Below are 18971 nucleotides of genomic sequence, written 5' to 3' on the forward strand. Positions count from 1 at the left end.
ATGTCAAGAGTTTTTTCCGCAGCATCTGAAATTTGCATTTTTATTTATGATAAGATCATGAAGCAGCCCGTGATGCGCTGTTCTGTCATGCTGGTGAATGATTTCAGCTTACGAGAAGCTCCATTTTCTAAAATGTCACGGGCCCACAGGTGGGCCGAAGGTGTTATTACAAATTTGTAACACCAATACCCTATTCTAAACCAAAAAAATCTCCTCCCATCCTCGAAACAATCTCTCCGGTCATGTGGTATGGCAGGTGGGCGGGGTCTGGAAAAAGATCGCAGCGATTAGCAAAAAGAAACATGACCCAACTTTGAACGATCCAATCAGTTTTCGTTTGACGAATTCAAGTCCCTCCCTACCTTTGTTCATTTCAGAACCCGTTTCACTTGGGTATATACTGTACGTCACCACTGGGAAAACAAGACAATCGTTGTCTGTTGTAACAGTGGTATAAGCAAAATAGTTGACTCTGGTCCTTTAATTATTTGGAAATATTGCACACCCACAGTATAACAGTGCATTGAAATGGGGCGCCAGCATTAACGATTCGTCATGCGTTGCCAAACTGAGTGGTGGATCTGTCTGCATAGCGTCAAGGGGGTCACACACCGAATGCGCAGCTCAGCGCAGCGCTGCATCGAGTCCATAGACAGTAAAAGAAATGGACACAGCGAACCCATTGGATTCAACGGAGACAAGTGAAGTCAATTAGAAGCACGCACTTCCTGGGTGTCGAGCGTACTGCGCAGACTCAAACTGAGCTTGATGACGTAGATGTCATGTGAGCAACCTGTCTGACAATTGTAAGTCTTCTAATAGCCGTGCCACGAGAAATCTAAATCACCCACCGAATCTTGCAGAGACGGCGAGCGTGAACAGGAACAAATTTTGGTAAGTATTCTGATAAATAATCTCACACAGCCGATCTGATCTGGTGCTTAAAAGGTTGAAAAATTTTCAACTTCTGTCGCAAGTAACAATAGTGGGGCAACGTTGATGGATCCACAAGTCAGTTCAGCATCCCATGACGTCACCCATTAAAAGTAAATGAGAATTGTTAAAGTCGTCATGAAACGGAAGTAGCGATTGCCTTATTTTCCCCGTGGTGACGTATATCCGAATGAAACGGCTTTTGAGATGAAATAAGGCAGGGCTGGATTTGAATTTGTCCATCGAGATCTGATTGGATCGTTTGAAGTTGGGTCGTGTTGCTAATTGCTAATCGCTGCGATCTTCTCCCGGACCCCGCCCACCTGCCATACTTTTGACTGGAAGTGAAGAGAGATCGTTTTGAGGAGGGGAGGAGATTTGCATTTTTGATAAAAGATTATGAGCACACACGAATTTTTAAAAAATAATGAAGCTCACAGATAAGTCATTTGTTAATAATACCACAATATTAAAAAAATATATATAGTTTTTCATTTGAATTGCAATTTCATTGCCACTTTACACTCCACGTGAATGTACTGTAACTCATTATTTTTCAATAATTCCTTTCATATTTGTTTATTAAAATAAATTGCTATATCAACTTTTATCAACTATTATTTAAATGAAAAACTTTAAAGTGTCTTCTTTAAAAAGAGACTAAAATTATGATTCTAGACCAAAGTTATATTTTACATTTTTCACACAGACACCCCCCCCCCGCCCACTGAAAAAGAGCTACGCCAGCTATATGGGTAAAGATTTCTTGTTATTAGCCTATTTGTTTTTGTAAAATACTTTTAAAATAAAGTAATCACAATTGTGCCTGTAAAGAGAGAGAGTGAGAGAGAGAGAGAGAGAGAGATGCGGATGTGGGATTGTGTGGAATATAAAAGGAGGAGGGATTATCTGACCGGATAGCCAAAGTGACATCACACCCGAAAAATGTGTGTGGCTTCAGATTCAGTGTGTGTGTGAGAGAGAGAGAGAGAGAGAGAGAGGGAGAGAAAGGGAGAGAGACACCGAGTAAGTGAGGGAGGGGGATTATAGGGAGGAAAAGGCGTTTCCATTCTCAAACCGGCGAGACAGTCAGTATAACACACGGGCACGACCGACAGACCGAGCGGAGATAACCGAAATAAATCACATCGGTTTATAACCACAGTGAATATAATCACATCGAGATCTGCTGATGTTTTCACTCTGAACTGAACTGAAAGCGTGAAGCGGACCTCAGCCGTCATCACACCCGGGAACACAACACAACATCATCACCATCATCATCATCATAAGTAAGTCCCTCTATCGATCACTTTTAAGGCAGAGATTGTTTGTAGTTTAATTGCGTTTTTATATCATTTGGTTTATTTTGATGGCGGACAGTCGCGGTCAGGTGTGTGATGTCACGAGCTTATAACATTGAAAGAAGAATCGAGATTTTTTCAGTCAGTTTTTATTTCTAGACCTTTCTTTCCGGAACAGATTATCTGACGTGTTTTCTGCATGCATGTCAACGTTGCATTTAATGCATTCTTTTACATTGAGTCCATTTATGGCACTGACTCTCCGTTCATTATTTTCTTTTACTTAAAAAGACAGTGACTATATATTACAGTATATGACTTATATTAAATCTGCACTGAAATCAGTTAACCTAACTCATAATGTAAGCTCATGAGACAAAGCCTCTTCCTCTTGGACCGTCATGCTTCCCTGTTCCTTCATGCCACATTTTCTTCTCCATTTAAAGGAAGTAAACCATAGAGAGAGAGAGGGAAAAAGAGAGAGAGAGAGAGTTTGTGTGTAGAGGACCAGATGCAGTTTTTTTCTAGTCACAGGTGTTTGCGTGTTTCCTGCACCTGAAAATGCTTTCTCTGTTCCTCTATCTCATGCATTGATTTGTGGTTTTCCTGTGGTGAGGAACGTCGGCAGTTCAGCAATGCACTTGTCAATCTCTTTCCTTTCTCTCTTTCTCTCTGTGTGTAAGGGAGTGTTAGCAGACCACAACTGTTTGCTGGCAGAGAGTACGGTAATTGCTAGAAACCTTGTTTAACACAAACTCTAGAACACTAAAGGATCGTGAAATAAAAACCCTCATATCATTCAACCCCCCAATGGCTTGTTGTTTTGTCTGAAAAAAGCTAAAGCTTCAGAAGGATGCAGGCGCATAATTAAATACTGTCTTCATATGAATCGTGCTGTATATTTCAGTGTCCTAAAGGCCTATGAACAGGTTTGAACTAAATTACAATCCATTTGTTTATAATTGTCTTCAACCGTTCCTCTCTTTCGGTGTGCCATCTCTATGCCCGTAGTGCATTGTAATTTTAGGATGTGTACTTAAAATTTCTGTGTCGATATATTTGGTTAATTAGAATGACATCAACCAATACTAGGGCTGTGCAATTAATCTTTTTCATTTTCAATTTTTGATTAAAACAATTACAAAACAAGATAATGGTGGTTAAACATTTTATCATTGTGTGATAAAATATACTGTAGATTGCAAGCCATGGCACTTCTACTGCTTCGACACGTGTGGCCTATTGCAACACTTTCTTATTTAAAAGGTTAAAGAAATGCATGCTAATCTCTTCCCCTCCTCGAAACGATCTCTCTTTAGTTTCGGTCATGAGTGGTACGAGGGCGGAGTTCGGGAAAAGATCGCAGCGATTAGCAATTAGCAACATGACCCAAGCTCCATCAATACAATCAGTCGAATTTAAGTCCTGCCCAACCTTAAGAGGTTGTAAAGCTTTTAAACGCGAATGCCAGCTGTTTTTATGGCTGAGTGCCAGCTTTCTTCAGTTGAGCACTTTGGTAGCTGTGATGTTGTAAGATGCGCCTGTTGGTTGTTGTGATATTTGTCCCGCCCTTCCTCCACTGTGATTGGACGGCCGTGTGAGAACTAACATTGACAAACTGAGCTTTTCACCCAAAGTTAAATCTCTTTTAACTCCCGGCTTTCAATGCTGAGCACGGGAAACCGCAGAGCGAGAAAAAATGCCAAGCGCAGGCTTTCAGCACGAAAAAAAAACGCTATATTTAAAATGCACGGCCCCTAAAGACGTTTCACTCAGATATACGTCACCACAGGGAAAATAAGAAAATCACTACTTTCATTTCATTGTGACTTTAAATAATGCGTAACAACACATCAGCGATTATCAGAAAATGAGAGTAGAGGAGGAAACTGTGTTGGTAGCAAACGCTCTCACACCAAGAGAAGAGGCGTGGTTAAAAAAAATCATCAGGTAATAGATTGTACTTTAGTTTTTTTTTTACCAAACCCGTTCGTAGGTTTTCAGGACACTTGTAATATACATTACAAGTCACGTATAGACAGTTTCAGGAGTAACAAAATAATTCTTTAGGAATAATTTCTTTAGGAAATCAAAACATTTGTTATATTGGACAAATTATTTGATCCGGAGTTCATTTTAGCCACCAGACTGTTAAACAAACAGAGACCGGAAGTTAAGTTTCGTCCAGACACGTAACCGCCCGATTAAACCGTCTATAATGTTTGCATCCTTTTGAAGCTTGAGAATAGTTGGTCACCACTGTCATTGTAACCAGAAAACACTAGGGCTGTTCCGAATACCATTTTTTGAGCTTCGAAGCTCTAGTAGAAATAAAATCGAATATTCGAAGCTTCGGAAGGAGGGGCTGAACATATTTTTCTCTTTAATAAAGGCAGGAATCTCTGTGTGTGTGTATGTGTGTGTCTGTCTGTCTACAGTTTTATTATATGGCGGATGTGTTGCTGCGGACCCAAGGGAGTGTAGTGCCTTTTTTTCGTGCAATATGGACATGTGACACGTTTAGAATTAATAAACTTTAAAAATACTACAGAACAGCGCAAGCGAACAAACAAACATTCCCGTATCAGAAATTAGCAGCACAGTAATTACTGACAACGTAAAGGGTAGGCTATTTAAATAAAACAACGAAAATAAATGAACGAAGTTCAACAAACTGTAATAAAAAGGTAGCATACTTTCAAAATCAAGTTTATTTACTAACACTTACACCATCCAATATGTTTTTTTCATCAGCAGAACAATAAAGAAGATATTTAGCAGAAACCCCAGAGCTCCGTCATGCAAGTCAACCGATCCGCACACTTTAAGAGCTAAAGCATATATATCCAATACAACAGTAATCCCCCATAACTCTGTGTGACCTATTGACGTCTTGTGAAGCAAATCAATCAGTTTTTGCATGAAACTGAACGTTATTTACAACACTATTAGCGTGAATGCCAAAGCAGGAAGCGCGCTTTCCGTTTGAGGCGATCTCTTCCACTGGTGCTGTTTGGTGGCTGTTGGCTATGGATGTTGGTCTCTCTGCGCCACCTACAGAGCGGGAGCGTGAAGCGCACTTCCTGCTTGGCAAAAGCTCTGCATTAACGCTGAAAAATATTTATAAATATAATCGAATCTCAAAACTGAAAATCGAATGTCAACCCACGGAACGAATATTCGAATATTCGAATTTTCTGGTCCAGCCCTAGAAAACACAAAACAACATTTTGCTTTCGCAGATCAAAGAAAGCCATTTGGGGTTAAATGGCATGAGAGTGAGTAATTAATGACAATATTTTTGGGTGAATTTTTCCTTTTACGATCCAAGCGCATAGCAGTAGTTTTCTTCTGGCAGTCTTCAGTCTCTGTTCCCCCACAAGACTCATCAAATGTCTGAATACAAAACCACTGATTTTATATATACTATGGCTTGTTTCTTGTGTATTAACCTGTTGTAGGACATCTTACAACCCTGTTACCCTCATTGCTATCTCAAGATACGTGGGAGAAATTTGGCTGACTGAAAGTTTGATATCTGATATCTAAACGAAACACCTCAGGTATTTCCGCTCGCCCATTCAAGTAGCAGAACAGTATGTCACCCTTTGGATTACTTCAGTGTCTGGTTTAAAAGAGCCACAACAATAGCAGTTAAGCCCTATGTTTAAACACACAAAACACAAAATATAGGCTTCAAACACGTTATTGAGTTCAAAGTGGGATGAGTGCCGAATCAAAAACATGAGAATTTATTTTTCCATTGATGAAAGCAGACTGTCCTGTAGCCCTAAACCATGAAGGCCTGTGCTTCCTTTGAATCGAGAAGAGTAACAGAGCTGAACCGGCTACATATAGACAAACTGTGAGGGTACGGTGTTGACCGATGATGACCTAACAGTGACTGACACAGGATGGTAAACAAGGGCCTTGACAGTCTCTCTTGAGTGCTGTTACACAACATGTTAAGTTTCAGATTTGCTGTGTATGTTCCTCTCGGGGTTCAGTGACATAATGACTGTGCAGATCTACATCCGGTTCAGACTCATTCACAAAGTCAAGCTGACTCAGTCGTCTGTTGTCCTCTGTCCTACATCTCGACTTCCAACAGGACAAAATGACGTGGACTTCTGCGGTGCTTTTCATATCATGCAAACCATAGTAGAGACTCATTTAGAGTTCATTGCAATCAGGCGGAAATCTAAATGTATTCATTTACATCGGTCTGTGAGGACACTTAGCAGATCATCTTTTGGATTTCACACATGACTGAAGGCATCCACATATAGCCGAGACCCTGCCTGTGGTATCCCAAAGTAACATGACTGACTTGTCATCATAAGAGCTCGAGTTTGTGTGAGAGGGGATGCTGACATTTAAGTCATTATTTGCTAATTATCAGACTTAGAAATGCCACATGAACATCATAAGCTTTGCTTCTTGAATGTGACGTGACTGAACATCAAGCAACTATTCATAATTGTGCACATGAACGTGGACCAGCTGTGAAGAAATATATTAAAAGTGAATCAAGAAAAATCTCTATTTAAAGGATTTGATAGCTTAGTGGGTTTAGTCAGTGTGTGTGTGTGTGTGTGTGTCAAATATCAGGATGATCATCAAAGGATTATAAAGGGCAAATGTGTGGAGCTTTAGAGTAACTAACAATCTGCCAAACATACACTCACACACTCACAAACACACACAACGCCTCTCATAACTCACTCGCTCTTCAGTCAAATGAAATGTCTCTCTGGGAGTAATTGGATTTCATACCTCCTGATTCACTTCAGACCTCCGCATTCAAACTGTGCTGTTACTGAGAGCATCGGCCAGAGAGCCAATCACAGAAGATTGTGTGTATGTGTTGTGGTAGGTGTTGATGTGGGAGTATGAAGTAAAAACATGATGAACCGCCTGCTGTTTTATTTAGAAACCAACAAATAAATAAAACTCGATATCAGCTTAAGTTTGTTAGTTTACAAAATGTTAAACTGAGCTTGCTGCTGGTTAGTTTGCAAAATGCTAAGCCGAGCTTGCTGTTGGTTAGTTTGCAAAATGTTAAGCCGAGCTTGCTGTTGATTAGTTTACAAAATGTTAAGCCGAGCTTGCTGTTGGTGAGTTTGCAAAATGCCAAGCTGAGCTTGCTGTTGGTGAGTTTGCAAAATGCTAAGCTGAGCTTGCTGTTGGTTAGTTTACAAAATGCTAAGCGAAGCTGAGCTTAAGGTTGGTTAGTTTACAAAATGTTAAACTGAGCTTGCTGTTGGTTAGTTTACAAAATTTTAAGCTGAGCTTGCTGTTAGTTAGTTAGTTTACAAAATGCTGCTAAGCCTAGCTTTGCTTTGGTTAGTTTGCAAAATGTTAAGCCGAGCTTGCTGTTGATTAGTTTACAAAATGTTAAGCCGAGCTTGCTGTTGATTAGTTTACAAAATGTTAAGCCGAGCTTGCTGTTGGTGAGTTTGCAAAATGCTAAGCTGAGCTTGCTGTTGGTTAGTTTACAAAATGCTAAGCGAAGCTGAGCTTAAGGTTGGTTAGTTTACAAAATGTTAAACTGAGCTTGCTGTTGGTTAGTTTACAAAATTTTAAGCTGAGCTTGCTGTTAGTTAGTTAGTTTACAAAATGCTGCTAAGCCTAGCTTTGCTTTGGTTAGTTTGCAAAATGTTAGGCCGAGCTTGCTGTTGGCTAGTTTGCAAAATTTTAAACACAGCTTGCTGTTGGGTAGTTTACAAAATGATAACTGAGCTTGTTGTTGGTTAGTTTACAAAATGCTAAGCGAAGCTGAGCTTGAGGTTGGTTAGTTTACAAAATGTTAAACTGAGCTTGCTGTTGGTTAGTTTACAAAATTTTAAGCTGAGCTTGCTGTTAGTTAGTTAGTTTACAAAATTCTGCTAAGCCTAGCTTTGCTTTGGTTAGTTTGCAAAATCCTAAGATGACCTTGTTGTTGGTTAGTTTACAAAATTCTGCTTAGTTTACAAAATGTTAAACTGAGCTTGCTGTTGGTTAGTTTACAAAATTCTAAGCTGAGCTTGCTGTTGGTTAGTTTACCAAAACTAAACTGAGCTTGCGGTTGGTTAGTTTGCAAAATGCTGAGCTTGCTGTTGGTAAGTTTACAAAGTACTAAGCAGGCTTTCTGTTTGTTAGTTTACATAATATACTGTAAGTGGTGTTTTTAGTTTCCCTGCTGAAAAAAACAGCATCAAACCAGAATGGACCAGCATGGGAATTATGCTGGTTTGGTGCTGGTTTAGCTGGTGCTAATGCTGGTTTAGCTGGTGTTCACTAGCAAACCAGCACCAAAACAAACATATGCTGGTATTAGGGGTGGGCGGTATGAGCAAAAATTCATATCAAGGTATTTTTCACTCTCCAGCCGGTATAACGGTATTACGGTATGTTGCCTTATGAGATAAAACATTTTGGATTCACACTGTAGTAAACCTTATTTAAATTACGGACAAAATTTTTATTTTTTAACCTTATGTTACTAATAAGTGAGGGATTGGACATAAACATGTTTTTTTATCTTTTCCCATTTTTTCCTTTAAAAGTGCCATTGTGTGGATGGGTGGACTCATCTTCTTATGCATATTGTCACTAATATGGGAAGTATGAAAGTATGGAAATTGGTATGATCATTTGCTGGTAGGCTATGTGCCATATGCTTTACGCTACATCCAACAACTTTAAAGCTGTGTGCTGTGTATATCTTTTGTCTGTTTGATTTATTAATATACAAAGAACAAGATTTTCTTTTTGTTGTTAATATGAACATCTGATGGGAGATACCATCTCACTTTAAATAAGTATTAATCCCTGACCGCATTAATGAATGCAGTTTATTAATACAAGTTAGTTATATTAATAAATGTATTTATTGCATTTAATTGCATTTAATTTAATTAACCAGCAGATTCACATTGCCAAAAACACTCCACTCATACGTTTTTATGCGTAAATATGCACTATGTATTGTTTAATAGCTTCTCTAATTAATAAATCTGCATTAAGAAAACGAAATTTACCATTAAAGGCTGTTTTTAATGTGTTTGGTACGTTGCTTACGTTATCAGCTAAAGCACTCTGAAAGCGCTATTTAACCGTAACTCCTCAACCATTTGCGCTATCAAAAAAGGAATGGTTCCTAAAAGAAGATAAATTGCACTTTTTGCCAAATTATGGTTTATTACGGTAATTTCTTGCTTTCCGTCCTTCAATCGCTTTTACCTGGAGAGCGCGTGCAGGGCGCAGTAGAGAGAGCAGATCTGAGTGAAAAGGGAGTAACACCGTTAAACGACTTTGAAGCAGTGAGGTAAAAAAAGCCTCCTAAATGTATAACACTGTTGACGCGCTGTTGGTGCCTTGGGGCTCGACAGTCCAACTGTTTAAGTTGATTTTCAATAAAGCAGTGTTAATTTTGTTCGCTTCTGGGTCCTCTTATGTTTCAGAACCTGGTAATGCTTAGGTAAGCCACGGGCTTTTTTCTCGCCAAACTCGCTGTATACAGATCACAACACCTGAAATATAGTCTTTGGCAGGATTTGCGTGCACTATGATGTGCATCCTCTTAAAAAAAATGATGATTCAAAATGGATTGAAGTGCGATCGGAGCTTTTCGTTTTGTGTTTCTGTGGACAGCGCATCTTGGGAACGGAGGTATGACTTTTAAGACTTGGGTAAACTCCCGCGGGGTCTTAAAAAATAACATTCATAAAGTTAGATTTAAGTCCTAGGATGAAGATCTGGGCGTTTTAAAGCCATAGATATAACTTTCTGAAGGTTAGTTTTTTTTTAACACCACGCGGGAAACCTGATAAGTGCAAAAATATAATTTAAAATATGTAACGCCGGTATCAACGGTTTTGCAAAATCCATATCATGGCGTGACACAATACCGGTAATTACTATCATACCGGTTTATTGCCCACCCCTAGCTGGTATTGCTGGTATGGTGTTTTTTTCAGCAGGGTTGTACCAAGCTCTTCCCTATTTCTAGATGCGAGTATACATTCGATTAAAGGCGGAATGCAAAATTTTTGAAAAACGCTTTGGAAAAGGGAGTCGGGCCTACCAAAACACAATTGTAGCCTATCAGCAGTAAGATGCGTGTCTACTAACTGACATCCTTGCCGGGGTTGCGTATGTGTGGGGTGGGTCTATCAAAAGAAGGTACAGAGTCTATTGGGGTACGGGTGTGTTTGTTTAGGTGATTTCAAATATCAACATTGGCTTTCAAACATTGTGCACTCCGCCTTTAAAGAGTAAACACTGACATTATTAGATGAAGGCTTTGGCTTTGTGGGCTGCAGCAACACCACAGTAATGTTAAACAACTTTACAAAGCTTTGTGAATTATCAAGGTAAAATATCAGATACATTTATTTTTCTACTGATAAATTATTTATTTTGGTGGGGTGGGCTAAGTGTGATTGTTTTGGTGTGAATCTGAGGGAGTATGCAAACATGTGCAAACACAAAGACGCACAAAGCTTTTACTCATATATGTTGAGAACACACGTAATAAAACAGATTAATATAGAAATAGGGATTGTGTGTATGGCTTGTCAGTCAGACATGGTTTTGCTGGTGTAATGTGTCGTTTCTGAAAGATGACAGGAACATAGGTAAGCACACAGTTAATATAAAGCTTTTATTCTTACGACACAACGTGTTCGGATGAAACGGGTGGTGGTTGCTATGACAACGGCTGTTCTTTGCCCTCGAGGATGTTATGTTCTTATAACGTGTATGGATTGATCTTTAGACAAGGTTTTGTCTCTTAAAGGGTTAATTCTGCATTACTGTGGACTTAACTTTCTTTGTAAATGACAACAGTGATTACGTAAAGATATTTGACCACTGAATGCAGTGATTGACCAATCGTATAACACACATAAACGAAAATGATTAAACATCGTTGTTACCTTTTGTATTTTTGTACAACTTCAGTGGAGCACTGTCATCACAAACACATGAGACAGACGTGAATGAATGTGTTTGTCTCATGTTATTGCTTAAATTGGCTGGACAGAGGTTTTCAAGCCGTGACACTGGTACGGGTAAACAGTAATTAAAAACTAACGCTGTAATACTAGCATTTTTAGCGCGGTGAAACCGGTAATCTCTAATATTGTTGACACACAAACAGTGTAAAGTATAATCAACAGACATCTTAAAAATGTGTGTAAAACCTCCTGACTCGACCCCACACACTACTCTTTTGTTACCCACAATCACGTGTGTAGTAGGATGAAATAATAGATCAGGCCTAAACTTGTAATTACTGCTAAACTAGTAAACCAATAGCATTGACCAATCTTTTGTGTTGTTAGCCCCATTCAGGTCTTCATTGTTTCTCATGAGGATGTCTGTTAAAAAATTGCATGTCTTCTGTAATAAAACTTACAGTGGATATGTAAAAATCAGGTGAAAATGCAACAGCATTTTGTGAAGCATAAAAATCTATTAGAAATACTACTGACTTATGTGTGTATGTGTGGGATAGTTTGTGCAAGAATACACTGAAACTCTGACACGGCCTGCAAAATATCTGCTGCCAGTGTGGAGGAGGACCGGAGAGAGAGAGAGAGAGAGAGAGAGAGAGAGAGAGAGAGAGAGAGAGAGAGAGAGAGAGAGAGAGAGAGAGAGAGAGAGAGAGAGAGAGAGAGAGAGAGAGAGAGAGAGAGAGAGATGAGTATGATAACTGTAGTGTGATATTTGCCTTGTCTGTTAGGCCGTAATGTAAATTGTAAAAGCAGTAAAGCACAAACATACACTAAAGATAATGTCCAGTTGGGAGAAAATGTACACAGCTTTATTACAATCTATTCCTGATGGGATATAAAACATTATAGTAAGCTAGGTGAGTAATGATGATGACATCCTCACAGGACACGATGTGTCTCACCTAAACTCTTAAAACACATCTATAACAGCAGGTGGAAACAGAAGTTATCTTCACCATATTTAAATATGATGTGAGAAAAACACGCACACACCTTTGTCTTTTGATGTCTCTCACACACTGAGCGAGCGAGCGTCAGCCTCGTTCTTCCTGAGGCGGTGTGATATTTTCGGCTAACGAAGTAAAAGCTTTCACCTAAAATACACACAGTGTGTCACATCACATGAAGCGTTTATACTTCACAATACATCAGTAATGACACCTTGTAGTCACAAGTCAGATGTCATGGCTGTTTAATTCATCTTTATGAAAGACTGAAGATGAATGTAGAAGAGGACGCGTGTTCACTGACTCATCAGATAGAGCGCTTTACATCACCGGTGTGAGTCTATAGAGAATTAAAACACATTCACAAGATTCATCTGTACTGCAGGTGTTATTACATCACTGATGAGAACTCAGATCTTAAACAATGACTACACATTTCACTGTTTAATTTAATGTAGGGTGATTTCCACAATATGGAAAACACGGACAGAATCACGCAATCCAAGCATAAAAATTGAACTTACTGTACAAAAGAGAATGACATGAAATCTGGCACATTATGGATTCAGTCATTTTTTAAAATGCATTAGAATAAATTTTCAAATGCTAGATTTTAACGTGGTTTTTGTAACTCTTTCCCTGCCAGTGTTTTTTAAAACAGCATTTTTCATAATTTTCACAAAAGTTTTATGCTTTCCATTTTTTTTTAAATATATAAACATACCAAAATGAAAGATCAGGGTCTCTGCTTTAAAAAAAACAAAAAAAAAAAAAACTTTCATCCTACCATCATTCATTAGTTCTCTTTTTATCACCTCTCAAATATGGGTTTTGAGCAAAAAGCTGTGATCAATTTTTGTGAAGGACTTTTGTTAGATATCAGAAGCAGAGCGATCTTTAAAACATACACAGAGTTCTTTTTCTTTCATGTGAGGCATTACTTCCGTGTTGTATAAGTTGCCACCTGGTGGATAATTGCAGTATTGCGGAAAGACGGAAATGCTCGTCATTGGCAGGGAAGCGTTTTCTCTTAATTAACAAGATAACTTGTCAATGGCAGGAAAAGGGTTAATCAGCAAAAAGAATGACAGAAATGCACAGAAACAATATCCATTTTTTTGTAATGTTGGACATAAAGAAAGGTACGTCCTGTGTATACTGTACGAGTGTGCGACTGTGCGTTCCTACCGAATGGCACCCTACCGATCTCTCTGATGAAGCCAAAATAAACATTTGGTTGATTGTCAAATAGCATTGTTATAGTGACAGACAAAATACATCTGCCTATATGTAATTTTACATCATTCTTTCAATAAATTGTTGTTAAATTATATTTGTTTAATATTTTCAGTGGATATGCTTTTTAAGTACTGAACTTTTATTTAACCATTAAAACCAGAATCCAGAAAAAACGGATAACTCAGAATTTGGCAGAAAAAAATCTGATTTCTTAGGGCCCTACACTTGATTGTTTATTGAGGGTAGATGTTTTAAGGTCTATCCCTTTAGTTTGTGTCTAGTGCTGTAATATCAGAAGACTCATTCAGTAGATTCAGATGAACTCTGGATTGTGGTGCATAAAACAAAAGGCGCCGCAAGAATCGACAGCCAGATGACGTCCAAGTTCCGCAAGAGCAATTTAAAAGCAAATTCCTCTGTATTATTTCACAAAACGCTCACGCGGTACTTTGACGTCATCCAGCTGTCGATTCTTGCGGCGCTGCATGATGTCAAACAAGCCTATTCACTTGTGTGTTTGTATACTTTTGCATGTTTTAGATTAGAAACACATCTGCACTAATGTATTCTGCACAAGTTATTTGTTGCATAATTACAGGTTCTCTCTCTCTCACACACACACACACACATACTCCTGCTTTTGTGTACTATTTATTGTGTATGTGTGTAAGAGAGAGGCTGTCTATGCAGAAGGTTTCATGGAAGTTTCCACACATTTCTCCTGACTTGTGTGTCTGTGTGTGTGTGTGTGTCGGCCCGTGACAAAACTCCTAACACCCCTCCCCATTTGCTGCAGCTCAAGTAAGAGACACACACACACACGCACACACACATTTAGCTAAATGAGTTCATACAACAGACCGCTATTATATAACACTACATAAAATGACAAATACAGATGCAAAACCCTCTAAGTGCGTCTGATATGTTTTCTTGTAAATTACCTTTTTTATCAGACTCTTAATAGATTCTGCCAACAAACCTGTATAATCACATGAGGATGGGATTAAGCAAATTTCCAGCGAAATTATTTGATGAACGCATATAATACGTGCCGAGAACATTCTGTTAATATCATTATCTCATATATTTTTGATGAAGGTGTTCAGCAGTTTGTAAATCTGAGCTCCTTATAAATATATGACCACAGATGAGTGCAGCCTAACTGTGCCCATAGCAGAAATCATCTTAATACAAATATTTTGTCATTTAAAATAAATGAAGATTAAAATCTTCATTTACTGTATCTTATAATGCTTTTAGAAATTAAGCCCCAGCCCTCATAGAAAACGTTTTACTATTTTACATTTATTATAAGCTTGTTTACCTGTGGGAACCTAAATTTAGGTCACGGTCTGGAGTCCCCATGAGTGTGCAAGTCCCCACCGGGATTCAAAAACATCTACACAGCCCCCCTTTATTTCTCTCCATCACTGCTTTGTGAGTGGCTGTTCCTGTCACGCATTGTCATGGCGACAGCATCTTTAGCCTGTGATGATGTGTTCACATAAAAGCTTTAAGCACTGTATGTGTATGTGTTCACTGCCAAACTTTACTTACCCTTCGCATGTCTAATGTCACCATACCAACCAGTCCAACTTCCTTTCAGCTTGGTGACTGTAACCTAGCAACTGGCACGAGTGTTACCCCCATTCCCCTTTTACACCCTGACCCCCCACCCCCCTTTGGGAACACACAGTCATGGTGTAAATGAGTGTGAATGAATGCTGAGAAAACTGTCAGAGAGACAGATAGTGATTTAAAAGACGCTGCCGTAAGACAATAACTCCATTCACGCAGCACTGGTCCCAGAAAATTCCCAATAAAATTTCCAAAAAACAAGTTGTTATGTTTATCTCTTTGACACCGTAATGCATTTCTCCAGAGAGAAATCACAGATAATTAGCAAACTTCAGACGCTGTGGAAAAAACCTAACAAGTGCAAGACTTTAAATACGTCACATGTCTTTACGGGATGTGTGAAGATGCATGCATAGATTCCAGAAAATCATTGGCAGTGTGAATGAACCTAAAAAATCAAACGATCCCGGATGCATTTTACCGTGTATTTTCTTTAATCTCTGTGTGAAAGAGCTAATGACAAATCAGATTGAGACGCCATAATGAGAGTATAGTTCCTAGTCATATTGGCCTAAAATATGTTGAAATTCTTGGGTTATTTTTTAGCGCGATGCTAATGGTCTAATCAGATTCAATGGATTGTGCTAAGCTATGCTAGAAGTGGTATCGCCAGACCCAAAAATCAAATGTTGACACCTTCCTAAACTAATTGCTAATTGACTAAAAGTAATTTTTTCAGGTTTCTCAGAAAACAAACCAAATAAATGTAACTAACTTCAGAGGCTAAGTAGATTTGTGTTCTTCTTGATGCAGCTGCCATTTAGAAAAGCTTGTAAAGTCTCAATGTCTTTTGTAATTTTTGTCAATTAGTTTAGAAAGGTGACGATGATTAACTGGAAAATTGTGTCAAAAAAGCAGTTGAGCGTGTGACCAAAGTATTTCTTGGGCAACTTAGTATTTAGTTCAACAGAGTATTACGGCACCTCTTTCCTACAAGTTTTGGAAAGTTTTTTCGAACGTGGGTACCTGTTAAGTATCAGTGACCCCATATTCCTTTTATCGGCACTTCCCCCGGAAACCACGCCCACACGTCAATCAGAGCGAGAGCGAGGATGCTCAGTAGCATTGTTCCTTTGAGTAGAAGTCACAGGCATCATTTTAAGCGACAGCTTTGTTGTTTTTGGATCTAAGGAGAAAAAGCCTTGTTCAGCTTTCCAAGTAAGCCAGCCTTATGGAAACAAGGGATATAGTTTGTTTATCTGGGGTAGATGCAGAGTTTTGCGTGTGTTTGTTTAACGTTGGACAGTCGCAGGCAGTAAGTAAAACTGCATCAAATGGCTGTGTTTTGTTGCCAATGTAAGTGCATATAATGTAAACGACATTAACATGTAGGGAATCATATATTATCCAGAGATAGTGGGATAATTTTTTATGTGTGTTGCTTGTTCGTGTCTCACTCCTCTGGGATTTCATGTTTTTCCAGAAACAATCAGAGCTGAACTGTCTTTTATAAATCTGATAAAACTAAAGACTCTTGGGAGATATGAAGGATGTAATAATACTCTATAGGTACTCAAGATTAACCTGATATGAGCAGAAACAGTTTGTTATGTGAGCTTTAATGCATCTTCTATCCCAATGATACAGACGTCTGCCATGTGTTTTTGAGAGCTGCTGATGTCACAAAGCTCTCGACTTAAGTTGGGAACACACGTAATGATTTTTGCACCGATTATAGATGTCATTTGATCATGAAGACTTACCATGCCTAGTCTTATCCAGTCTTTGTTCACAATCACATATAAAAATAATTTATACAATTGATGTCTTTATGTGTGTTGAGTTGTTTCAGCAAGTTGTCAGGTGTGTCCCCAAGCATTACACAAACAAAATTGGTTTAAGGATGAAGCCAAAATGCAGTTAGAGGGTGACCATAGCAACCCAGTGACTATGGTAACCTGGTGACTGATCAGATTTTTAACACAAATGCTACAGACGCTCATATTGTAAAGAAAATCCTTTAAGACCCACACGCTCCTATATTTATAGTTCTTTACATAACTCCCCCTCCCGTTAAGGGTCAACGGGTCACTTCCTGTCAGCATCGAGCTAAATGCTCCAACAACTGTAATATGTTTAATAACACACATTTGTTGTTCTGTTATCTTTTGCTGCCAAAACACAACAATACCAAATAGACCCAGCGTATATGTGGAGAGATACAGGACACGTGTGTGTCTGGTTTTGCAATACGTATGTTACCCAGCAAACACAAAATGTTTGCATTTGGCTTCCGTTCAGTTATTATTCTGGGAACCAAATAAAAATGATCTGGGAATGTTGCCTGTTTGACTTTCTAATCTTCCCAGAATGCAGGAAAGTGTTTTGAAGCAACATAAAGAGAACCTATATGGAACGTTTTCAAGTAGTTATTTATAAGTTTAATTTTTACTAGCATACCCAGATTGCAAATGTAAGAATGTGTAAATTCTGTAATGGTTTTGATTGACAATTTGTTTAATTTGATCATAAACTACAGTGATGTGCAATAAAGTACAAATGAAGAAATCCGTATGACAGCAAAAACATGTTGTAATGATCAGATAAATGTTTTGAGACTTTTCATAGCTGAAAATATTAATCTAGGAGTTAAACGAAGTGTGAAAATACACAAAATAATAATGAAACCTCTAGATTGTGCTTGAGGCTTATTTATATAAATAATTTCAAAGTGCAACGTCCGATGCTAAGGTACAGTGAGAAACGTTATATATTTATTATATATTTTATAAAAAATAAAAATATAAACACACATGTAAGTATTTCTTAAATATACACATGCACGTAATTATTATACGCAGTACACACACATATATCATGTACAGTAAAACCTTTACTATTAAAACGATTAGTTGTGATTAATTGTTATAGTTTTATAGTCCTTTATTAAAGATCTGCGTAAATACTACAACAACAGCGTAACCCACACTTATGCTGCGTTTACACCAGCCGCGGTAGAGGCGGCAAGTGCGGGTGATTTACAAGTCAATGCAAAGATGCGATTACATGCAGATTATTATCCTGTGGCGCGGTACAGACGCAAGCGCGGCGCAAATGTCGCAGAACGGGGGCGCGTATGGTGTGGTGCGTTCTGCGCGAATTGAGTGTTGGTGCAGGAAACGCGCAAGTTAAAAAATCTGATCTTCGGCGGATTTCCGCGCCGCGTTAACCAATCAGGACCTTGCTGTAGTAGTGACGTGGTTACAGGAAGCGATTGGAGTGGCAGAGTCTCAGTGGAGTCGCAGAAGCCCCTCCCATGACGCGAATATCCGTGAGAATTTCTCGAATGACTAGAATTTCACGCGCGAATGAAGCGAGTGAACTCAAATGTTCAAACGTCCAACTATGCGCGAATAGCGCGTTTTGCCGCCTCTACCGCGGCTGGTGTAAACGCAACATAAGACTCTCAGACATATACCTGACATGACTAGATTTATGTGATCACAAAACTGTGCGGCCTGCGTAAACACTAGTCCAAGAAAACACACACGTACATGCAGACACACAGATAGAAATGCATGCATTGCATGCTGAGAAACGCATTACACAGTGAGGTCAAAGGTCAAGTTTAACACATGCATCCGCTCAAAATTTGCTTCAGCAGTGAGAATTCAGTCAATATCCCTTACTGTCTTTGGTGTGCGGTTGTGTTCGTTTGTTAAGTAAATAAAAGTGTGGAGAAAAGTGTGGTTGCTATGGGTACCCAGCTGTTAGCGACCAGCCAGCCTTACATCCTTCCGTTTCCGTGGTTTTACTTCCTCTCTGTGCACAGAGGTCGACGGGAAGCCCATGAACAGTAATAAGATGTAAACTTTCCGCTGGCCTTTTGCCCTTCTTCCTCTTCCAATAACAGTGTGTGACACTAAACGCCCTCTCGTTCCTCTCCTGCACAAACGTTTATCCCA

The 18971-nt window shown here is 38.9% G+C and overlaps 1 protein-coding gene across 1 annotated transcript in view; it reads left to right on the forward strand.

Annotated features, from left to right (window-relative positions):
* The first annotated feature begins 1941 nt into the window (after window positions 1-1941).
* Window positions 1942-18971, forward strand: part of pea15 (proliferation and apoptosis adaptor protein 15) — a 28104-nt gene continuing 11074 nt past the window's right edge. Inside the window, exon 1 of the mRNA XM_065294162.2 lies at window positions 1942-2225. The gene's annotated coding sequence lies outside the window, so the exon portion shown is untranslated. The remainder of the gene's footprint in view (window positions 2226-18971) is intronic.

Source organism: Paramisgurnus dabryanus, chromosome 2, assembly GCF_030506205.2.
Source record: "Paramisgurnus dabryanus chromosome 2, PD_genome_1.1, whole genome shotgun sequence".
NCBI classification, from domain to species: Eukaryota; Metazoa; Chordata; class Actinopteri; order Cypriniformes; family Cobitidae; genus Paramisgurnus; species Paramisgurnus dabryanus.